The sequence below is a fragment of the Podarcis vaucheri genome (genome assembly GCF_965113315.1).
Source record: "Podarcis vaucheri genome assembly, chromosome: 10".
Classification (NCBI taxonomy): domain Eukaryota; kingdom Metazoa; phylum Chordata; class Lepidosauria; order Squamata; family Lacertidae; genus Podarcis; species Podarcis vaucheri.
In genome coordinates this window covers 21,908,668-21,918,521 of record NC_138748.1, presented here as the reverse complement: position 1 = coordinate 21,918,521, position 9,854 = coordinate 21,908,668, and the positions used below count along the sequence as shown (strand labels likewise).

General features: G+C 45.1%; 1 long non-coding RNA gene across 2 annotated transcripts; it reads right to left on the bottom strand.

The window, feature by feature from the left end:
* Positions 1 to 3,276: 3,276 nt before the first annotated feature.
* LOC309541746 lies at positions 3,277 to 8,848 on the bottom strand. 2 transcript variants are annotated; one of them, XR_014223870.1, is made up of 4 exons: positions 8,364 to 8,848; positions 7,484 to 7,651; positions 5,345 to 5,502; positions 3,277 to 5,089 (listed from the first exon to the last, which is right to left on the bottom strand). It is a non-coding gene; the product is annotated as an uncharacterized lncRNA (long non-coding RNA). The 2 variants fall into 2 exon arrangements; XR_014223871.1 differs by lacking the exon at positions 8,364 to 8,848 and having other exon boundaries at positions 7,484 to 8,289.
* Between the last annotated feature and the right edge of the window lie 1,006 nt (positions 8,849 to 9,854).

Below are 9,854 nucleotides of genomic sequence, written 5' to 3'. Positions count from 1 at the left end.
CTGGTGACTGGGAGCGGCTGCCGAGGCCATATAACACCAGTCCTGAAAGACCCGCACTGGTTCCCAATACATTTCCAAGCACAATTCAATGTGTTGGTGCTGACCTTTAAAGCCCTAAATGGCCTTGGTCCTGTATACCTGAAGGAGTGTCTCCACCATCGTTCAGCCCGGACACTGAGGTCCAGCTCCAAGGGCCTTCTGGCAGTTCCCTCACTGCAAGAAGTGAAGCTACAGCGAACCAGACAGAGGGCCTTCTCGGTAGTGGCGCCTGCCCTGTGGAATGCCCTCCCATCAGATGTTAAGGAAATAAACAACTATCTGACTTTTAGAAGACATCTGAAGGCTGTCTGGGAAATTTTTAATGTCTAATGTTTTACAATTTTTTATGTGCTGTAAGCTGCCCAGAGTGGCTGGGGAGTGTTATTGTTGTTAATATTATTATTAACTATACAACAGAAGACATCTGAAGTCAGTCCTATATAGGGAACTTTTTTTAAATGTTTAATGTTTTATTATGTTCTTATATATGTTGGAAGCCTCCCAGAGTGTCTGCAGCAACCTAGTCAGATGGATGGGGAATCCTCAACATCATCACCATCATTATAATCATCAGAGAAATGTTAGAGGGTATGGTTTAGGGAGTGCAGCAGGCAGCAGTTGGGTGCTGGAGGAAAGGAGCTGGTGGGTGATGAAGAGGGAAGGGAAGGGAAAGGATGTGTATGGCTGGTGGTCTTTTGAGAAAAAAGTTGTGCATAGATGTATGAGTTATGCTGAACTGCTGAACTCCTTCAGCTCTTTAGAATTTCAGAACTTCAAAGACTTCAGGAGCATCTTCCTTCTAAGAAATCAAGGCAAGCAATGTGGCACAGATACAGATAGGGAGGACCCCTGGGAAAACATGCACTCGAAGAGTCTCTCTTTCCCTTCAAAAAATGGGTCACCGATTCCCTTGATGTATGTTGACATGATGCAAAATAAATGCAGCTAACCATAATAAAAACGCCGTATCAGCAAGTCTGCCTGATTTTCAGGAAGTGGAAACAAAAGCCTAACTTTTACATTCATAATTTAATGCAGCATCTTCATATTCCACCACTAAAAGCATGCACCACCCCAGACACAAACCCCCTGCACCTGTAAATCGATATGAATGGCCGTTTTCAGAATTTCAACCCCCCCAAAGCCCTTTCTCAGTTGCTATTAAAATGCAGCACTGCATACATTTACAGCGCAGTCCTATGTATGTCTAGTCAGAAGACAATCAGTCCCCTTGAGTTCAATGAGGTTTACTTCTGGTAAATATGCTTAGGATTGTGCTGCTAAATTCCCTAAGTTGTCGCAAATACTTTGTTAAGAGCAATGAAAAGGATGAATAGCATTCCTGGCATAAATGTTGTTGTTGTTGTTTAGTCGTTTAGTCGTGTCCGACTCTTCATGACCCCATGGACCAGAGCACACCAGGCACTCCTGTCTTCCACTGCCTCCCACAGTTTGGTCAAACTCATGTTAGTAGCTTCGAGAACACTGTCCAGCCATCTCATCCTCTGTCGTCCCCTTCTCCTTGTGCCCTCCATCTTTCCCAACATCAGGCTCTTTTCCAGGGAGTCTTCTCTTCTCATGAGGTGGCCAAAGTATTGGAGCCTCAGCTTCAGGGTCTGTCCTTCCAGTGAGCACTCAGGGCTGATTTCCTTAAGAATGGATAGGTTTGATCTTCTTGCAGTCTATGGGACTCTCAAGAGTCTCCTCCAGCACCATAATTCAAAACCTGGCATAAATAGCCTGGCATAAATAGCTTGGGGATCTGACAAAATTTCTTTCCAGGCGCCCAAGTCATAGAACCATAGAACTGTAGAGTTGGAAGGGACCCTGAGGATTTTCTAGTCTAGTCCAGGCCCCTGCAATGCAGGAATATGAAGCTGTCCCATGCAGGGATCGAACCTGCAACCTTGGTGTTATCAGCACCACGCTCTAGCCAACTGAGCTATCCATTGTTCATCGGTGTGGTGTAGTGATTAGAGTCTTGAACTAGTAGCTGGAAGCCAATGTTCAAATCCCCACTCAGTCATGAAGCTCACTGGGTGATGTTGGGCCAGTCACAACCTCACAGCCAAACATACCTTACAGGGTTGTGAGGACAACATGGGGAACAGGAAAACCATCTATGCCACCTCTCCTTGGAGGAAAGCTAAGATACACATGTGTTGCTGTTGCTGTTGCTGGTGATGATGAAGATAATGCTGGATATAGATCTGTTGGGTGATTATGCTTTCTATAGTTAGCTGAGAGTGGCTTCTTGGTGGTGCTCGGTTATTGCAGCAACTCAAATAGAATTGAGTTCAATGGGACTTACTGCCAGGTAAGTGGGTATAGGATCGCAGCCACTAACCTGGGGGAAAGTGCCATTGGACTCAGCAGATCTTACTCCTGAATAGGCATTACCGTATAGAAAGACAGAGTGAATGCGGCAATTCTGAGCAGTGCAGGCATGCAAAATGGTACTTGTTCCATCAGTCTAGCAAACTCCATTTGGCAAAAGGGGGGGAAATCTCCCTTAACTAGTCTTTGGCAACAAGGTAAGAATAGCGAGGGACATGTATATAGCAAAATTGTCTTTGTCAAAAGCATTAACTACCATAAAGTTTTCAGAACTGAGTGTTATGGGTCCTACCAGTAGGTGGAGTGAGGTGCCCTTCTCAGCCAGCAGGCTTTGGGGGGCAGCAACAAGACGATGGAGGACTGAGCTGTGTTGACCATTCTGCCTACACTAGAGATGTGAAGGTCCATGGGGAAATAAGAAAAAAAATGTGTGGGGGGGTGGATTTCCACATTTTCCTAAGTTTCTTTTCCCCAGGTTGTTTGTTTGTTTGTTTTTGGAAATGAATAATAAAAAATTAGGAAAAACTCCCCCAATTTTTCTGGGATTTTTTGGGGGACTTGGAGCTTCACAGCTCTAGCCTCCACAGGATCTTGTAAGGCGGGTAGCCTTCAGGCTTGTTGAATCTACTTTGAGCTCTGGGTAGGGACTATGCTCTTGCAGTTTACAGAGGAGTGGGGTATATTTTATCAGATGTGCGTCTGATTTCCCAATGAGCACAGAAACAAAAACTACAGGAACACCATCATCTCTGCTTTTATGAGCTGCAATGGCTTTTAACTTGCTGACTAAGCATAATATTTGATGGTTTTAATGCTTTGCAGTGAATTTGGAGAATCAACTGGGGAGACCACTGGCCCAGCTTCTTTCTAATATAAATTAGCTCCAGTAAATAGCTGCAGTTACATTTGATTTAGCCCTTATCAGAGCAAGGGAAGAGGGTGCATGCATTTAAAAGGTAATGGAAAGCTCAACTCTAGACATCAACCTGGTGAAATCTAGAGCCAACAGTGCAGAAATTCAGGCTCTTACTTTGTTGCATTGCTTCTTAAAATATAAATTGGTTTGGTTGTTTTGCTTTGACTCTAACATCTTTAGAAATGCTTCCATGCCACAGAAAAAATATTGCAGCACATATTTTAAGGGCATGAAGAAGTGCATTTCTGCCAGTAGATGGCAAGAAATATACACATCACATATAGCAGCATTTCAGATTCTCAACTGAAACATTCAGGGCATCGTCACATGGCAGATAAAATCCATATTTCAATCCGTCTAATAAATCAAAAGATCCACACTCATTCCTTGCAGTGAGACATTAATTCTTGAAATCGTAAACATATGTAACAGAATCCAGTTACAGATACAAATTAAATAATTTCTAGTACAAAGTCAATCGCAGTAAATGATTAAATGATCTTAGAAGAGTCATTTCCAGTTTTGTACGGGCCAGCATAGCCCCTTCCTTCCCAGATGATGGCACCGAACATGGGTTCAGGGTGGGCATATCCGTTTGGCAGTCTTTTAGAATGCAGTAAAAATCGAGAGAACTGTAAAAATGAAACAAAACACCTTCTCACCCCCCGCCCCCCAAATCAGGCAGCGCTGGGCCTGCAGGGCACTTGAGGCATCACATCCCCCGAGTGCCCACCACCTGGGGGGGCACCTGGGACGTATGCGGCAGCTTGAGCGCCCTGCAGGCCCAGAGCTGCCTGGGGCAATCCATCCCTCCCACACCCCTCTAGCTACGCCACTGAGTGGTACCCCATAACCAAGGGGGCACTGCCTCCTCCAGTTCCCAAGGTATCTCTGGGTGCTCCTGCTTTACCTCTAGCAAGTTTTACTTGGGTTTAGATGGCTTTCACTCAAGGTAGAAAGCATGGCTCCTATGTCTAGTCAGCAATTGTCCTAGTATCAATCCATGTGTATTTTGCCCATGAGGTCAGTGACAGAGAGAGTTAAGACAGGAAACAGGAGTTCTGAGTGGATGGGATTCTTATTTAGTTGTCAGTATTCTCCTGTTTCGCTGCCAGAAGGTTTTGGAGGTGGGGGGAAGGTGGTGAGCGGGCACAAATTCACCTTGGTCAATGGAGGGAATCCCCTGACTTGATGTTTCATATTTTCCAGAGGCTTCGTATGTATTTAATCCCCTGATGGGCTGGGGTTGGAAGGGATGGGGCTGGAGGTGTTACTTCAGAGGGCTGGGTGTCTGGCAATATGGAGGGTTGGGGGTGGGCAAGGGTGGCGGGTCAGCAATGCTGGGCAGGGGTCTCCAGTGGGTAGGGAGGGAAAGGTGATAAATGGTTGCCCACCTATGTGGATGCGAGCCAAATGGTCCTGCTGACGGCTTGGGGTAATCCACATGGGTGGGAAAGGAAAGGGGTGCCAGCCTCCACCCAAATCAGGCTGATGGCTTCGGCCGGGAGGGGGGCTAGGGGAGGGGGCACCAGCCGAAAGAAGCTTTCAGTGTGTTTTTTAGGCCTTTCCTCAAGGGTTATTTTGTTCCCTCGGGTGCCCCCTTTCTCCACCTTTTTGGCTTCATTTTTGGCCTTGTATTATTTTCTCTTTGGGGGGTTCTTTTTGGGGGGCTAGGTATGCCTATCCCTTTTATGGCCAGGTCTCCCCTGTCTTCCTTCCCACAGGCAGGCTGGCTTTTTCTGAAAACCTCAGGGATAGGTTCCAGGGTCCTCCTCCATCTCACGCGTTCACCCAAGTCTGGAAGAAAAGAAATGGAGGTACAATCGTTATTTTAAATGCAACTGGTTTGTCCATAATGAAGAGTCTTAATTTATTCCAATGTATTATATCCCTATTTAGAGCTTTCCAAACCACACTATATTTAAACTCATACAACTTGTTCAAATTTTGGGTAATTTGTATCCCCAGATATCTAAAACTTTCCCTGGCTATTGGAATCTTCAACATTGCTATAAAAGTCTGTTGGATAGGTTGGTGTATGAAAAACATTACCTCTGCTTTCTTAAAAGTAACTTGCAATCCTGAGACCCTGGAGAACTGTTCCAATTCTGTACACAGTATTTTGCCTGTTGTGATACAGTCAGAGGTGCATAAATGTATATTCTCTGCAAAGAGGCCTGAATCTTGTTCATTTCTGTTTGCAACCACTCCTGTATGAGAGAGAACATTGATTAGTTTGCTTTTTAATGGTTCTAGAATTAATACAACTACCAGGGCTGACAGAGAGCATTCTTCCTTCGAAACTAAAAGGCCCCAACCTTTCCACATAAGGGAGTTACTCCAGCCCCTTGATAATTTAGGTTTTACTTTTTTCCACCTTTTCCAGGTTTCAAAGACCTGTTTTGAGGTAGAGAGGCCAGGACTGGATGGGTCCAAGCCCAGGAGGCTGCACCTGGACTAGCTGGAGGTGAGGTGGTCTATATAATTGATTCATAGGTGTGGCCATTGCAAAGTCCCTGTGCAGTGGCAAGGAGAGATGTCTTTTCCCCAGCTCCTGTTGCTGGAGGTTCTAAACGACTGGATCTTTGAAAAGGGTTGTGGAAGATCCTAATGGTTGGCCTTCTTTTGCTGCCTTGACATCTTCCTGTTACAGTGGTACCTCAGGTTACATATGCTTCAGGTTACATACGCTTCAGGTTACAGACTCCACTAACCCAGAAATAGTGCTTCAGGTTAAGAACGTTGCTTCAGGATGAGAACAGAAATCGTGCTCTGGCAGCACGGCGGCAGTGGGAGGCCCCATTAGCTAAAGTGGTGCTTCAGGTTAAGAACAGTTTCAGGTTAAGAACGGACCTCCGGAACGAATTAAGTACTTAACCCAAGGTACCACAATATTCTGTTATGCCCTGATAGCCAGTTGCTTATGATCCCATTGAAAAAGAATCTTTCTCCCATCTTCTCCCTCTCTCTTCCGTGGATGAATCGCCCTGCCCTGCTGCTGTTGCCATAACAGATTCTGAGTTTCAAGATGCTCTGTTATTCCCCTTCTTTTCAGGGAAAACATGAGGGTGATACCCCCAAGGGGCCCTCAAATGCACCCTGCTCCATAGTCAGCATCCATAGTGGGAGCCCCTGGAGCTGGGGTCATGTGAACCCGTTTCCTGCTGTCACCACAGTGACCTCCAAGATTCTAACTGTCCAGAGAATGTTATGATGCAGTGATGGGCAGTTGGCCTTAACTGAAGGTGCCAGGATAGAAAAGACGTCCATTAGGAGAAGAGTAACTGAAGTTATGACAAGTTTGAGTCACAACAAGCCCTACGATACACTCCTACCCTGGTTGGTACCCCCCAATTTTGACTGGGTTAATCTGGATACCTAGTGAAGTCACAGGCACCCGCTAAATCTTACACCTGGTATGCTTACCTGTTTCTATAATTCAGTGAGATAGGGGTTACAACAGAAACAAAGACTATCATTCATCTAAAGAACAATTCCTATTTTAGGCTCTCACATGAGAACAGAATCTAACTCAGGCTTCCTCAACCTCGGCCCTCCAGATGTTTTGAGGCTACAATTCCCATAATCCCTGACCGCTGGTCCTGCTTGCTAGGGATCATGGGAGTTGTAGGCCAAAAACATCTGGAGGGCCGAGGATGAGGAAGCCTGATCTAACCAAAGTGCTTTTGGTTCTGGATCAATATGGATCATTCATGGATATTTGCTTATTTATCTACTGCTTTTCCTCTCAAACTGATGTTTTGTGTTGTTGCTGCCTGGAAACTCCTGGTTTGTAAGCTGCTTTGGACAAGTGCAATGTAGATTGACAGTAGTACCGAAAATAAATATGTGATTTTGAAGGAGCCTCAGACTTTATCGGCATATCTAGTGAAATATATATTCAAGACTAAGTCCCATTGAAGGCCATTGAATGGGCCTTAGTCATGTCTTATCTAAGCCCCATGCGGGGTACTGGAACCTTGACTAACTGGGGTAGCTTTTTAAGGGCATCTCCCTTTCTCCTTTTTCTTTTGCTGTCTATCATAACATCCACTTGTATGTATGTTACCGTCTCTAATGATTTAATCCATTCCCCAGCTATAAACCCTTACCTTCTCAGCTGGCTTCCATGTCTGCTTCATGGGACAATGAAGCAGAACATGTGAACATCACGATGGCAGAATTTCCTACCTGCCATGTTGATAGGAATGCTGAAGTAACACAAATAGAGAGTGCTGAGAGAACTCCTCGCACTGCTTACTGATCGAGCGTCCGGTAAGAAGTGGGCAACGGAATAGCGATGATGCAAAGTTGTTTCTCACTGTTTCTACGGTAACCTTGCAGAATGTGAGGAAGGGGCTAGGAGAATATTAGAATCAGAATCAGATGATGTCAACACGAAAGGTGGAAGAACAGTCCAGGAGTGAGAAAAGGGTGATCAGTTCACCCTTCCTGGTTGAGCACTGATCTTCACAGGCTCCCTACACATTTTTAAACATAGTCATCTGGTTTTTCCTTTGGGCTTTGTTTGAATGTAAGACCAATGTATTATTATTTTTTCATTATTAAGCGACCTAACCCCTTCAGATCCAAGGTTCTCGATTGTGGATGAGTATGCAGATAACTCACTTGCTACCTTCCATAGAGACGATGTTGGAGAAAGAGAATTGCACTCTGGAGATGGTCAGCTGAGAGGAAGTTGTAGGAAGCAGTCAAATTATACGGTTCCTGCCTTTGTAATCTATCCCAACAAAAAGATAGATAAAGAGGGCATCCAAGCAGCGCCATAGCTGGGTGATCTTGCACCCCTGGCAGAACCGTCCAGATTGCGCCCCCTAGCCACAGACAAATTAGCTCTTCTTTCTGCCTCTCTTCCAACCCCCCCCCATTCAATTATTATGAGGCAATAATCAATATTTTTATTTGTAGACATATTTATGGACAATTTTAAAGCCGATTTTGCGGGGGGGGGGGCGCCTGTGCCCCCAGCGGGGGCCTTCCTGGCCACCCCCTAGCTACGGCCCTGTGTTCCTGTAAAACCTAAAGTACTCTACTTGCTGAGGGTACACACCATCAGCTACATTTCAATATGAACTTAGCCAGGGGTCTAGTGACAATCACCCGGCTGTGAGGCCCTTTCCACCTGGCCCAGGGGGCGAGGCCCACACTCACCAGCCCTACTATGATAAATAAGTATTCTGTAGTTGACCTCCTTTGTAATGTTTTATTTTGAAATCTTTAAGATAATATTTTAGTTTTGTGTTATGCTGCTTTGACTGTATGCTCTATATTTAACTTTCTCCAGATTGTTTTATTTGTGCTTTATTGGTTTCATATGCTGTAAACCGCTTTGAAATATTCCTTAAAAATATAATGCAGTATAGAGATTACTTAATTAATAAATAATATCTGGTTTCTGGATATTGTTTAAAGGATGGCACAGGTTGCCACTACCTTGCCAAAACTAAACAGGTCTGGGTCTGGTTAAAGCACTGATGGGTGCAGGAACCACAAGTATGTCATCTTGGCTTCCATGGGGGGAAAATTGGGATAGAAATGTAAAAAATGAATAAATAATAATAATAATAAAATGTGTTTGTTTGTTTTCTATTTCCATGCAACAAATGGCACCACACGCAGTAGCGGATTCTCAATTTAACTGCATTTTGAAGTTACACTTAAGAAGTTGGCTCTGCTGTTTCTCAGTTTTACCTGAACTTATTTACCAACAGAGAAGTGGTAGCATGACCCAAAGACGTTATCTCTGGTAAGAGTGGAAATTGCCCTGCACATTAATGTTGAAGGGAATAGTGCTTCATACAGCAGTTGAACTCATTATCAAATGCTTAAAGATTTTCCGGAACTAACTCATGAACTGAAAAACCTCCTAACCAGGGGATGAGAACCCAGGAAGCTCTAGAGGGTTTAGGCAGAATCAGAGGCGCTGCCTTGGGCCGAAGATTTGTGGGGCTCAGTGGCACAGCATGCGTGTGGCATCATGCACGTGATGCGCATTGCACATCTGTGATGTCACACACGTCGTCAAGAGGAGGCCTTGCCCAGTGCCGTGCAGCTTCAATGGCCACGGCTGCTCCTCTCTTGCGCTCAGGAGGAGCCTGCCTTTGATGATACCACCAAGCTCAGATTGGTGATTCGGCCTCCCCTCTCCCCTCAATATGAGGGGAGGAGGGCTGAGCCCCTGCTAAGGAATATTGAGGGGGCTGATGCCACCTCTGTCCCCTAGAGTTGGCATGCCTAGCCAAAGCTGCTGAAGGGTTAAGGATGCAGACCATGCTTCTCCTCATCTTGCAAAAAGGCTAAAAACCATAAGAATCATTTCCTGTACCCATAATGTGATACTGGGTTCAGTGGCCTGGTTTTACATATCACTTTAAACAATAGTTACACTTGACTATTTAAAGGTGTGCTTTTGCAGACATCCAACAACATCTGGAAGGCCACAGTTTCTCCTTCCCTAATCTACACTGATTGCCAGTGAAGTGTGGGTTGGGTCCTTCGAAAAGGCCACCACAACCTGCTCTCTGCGTACAGGTTCAAGCTG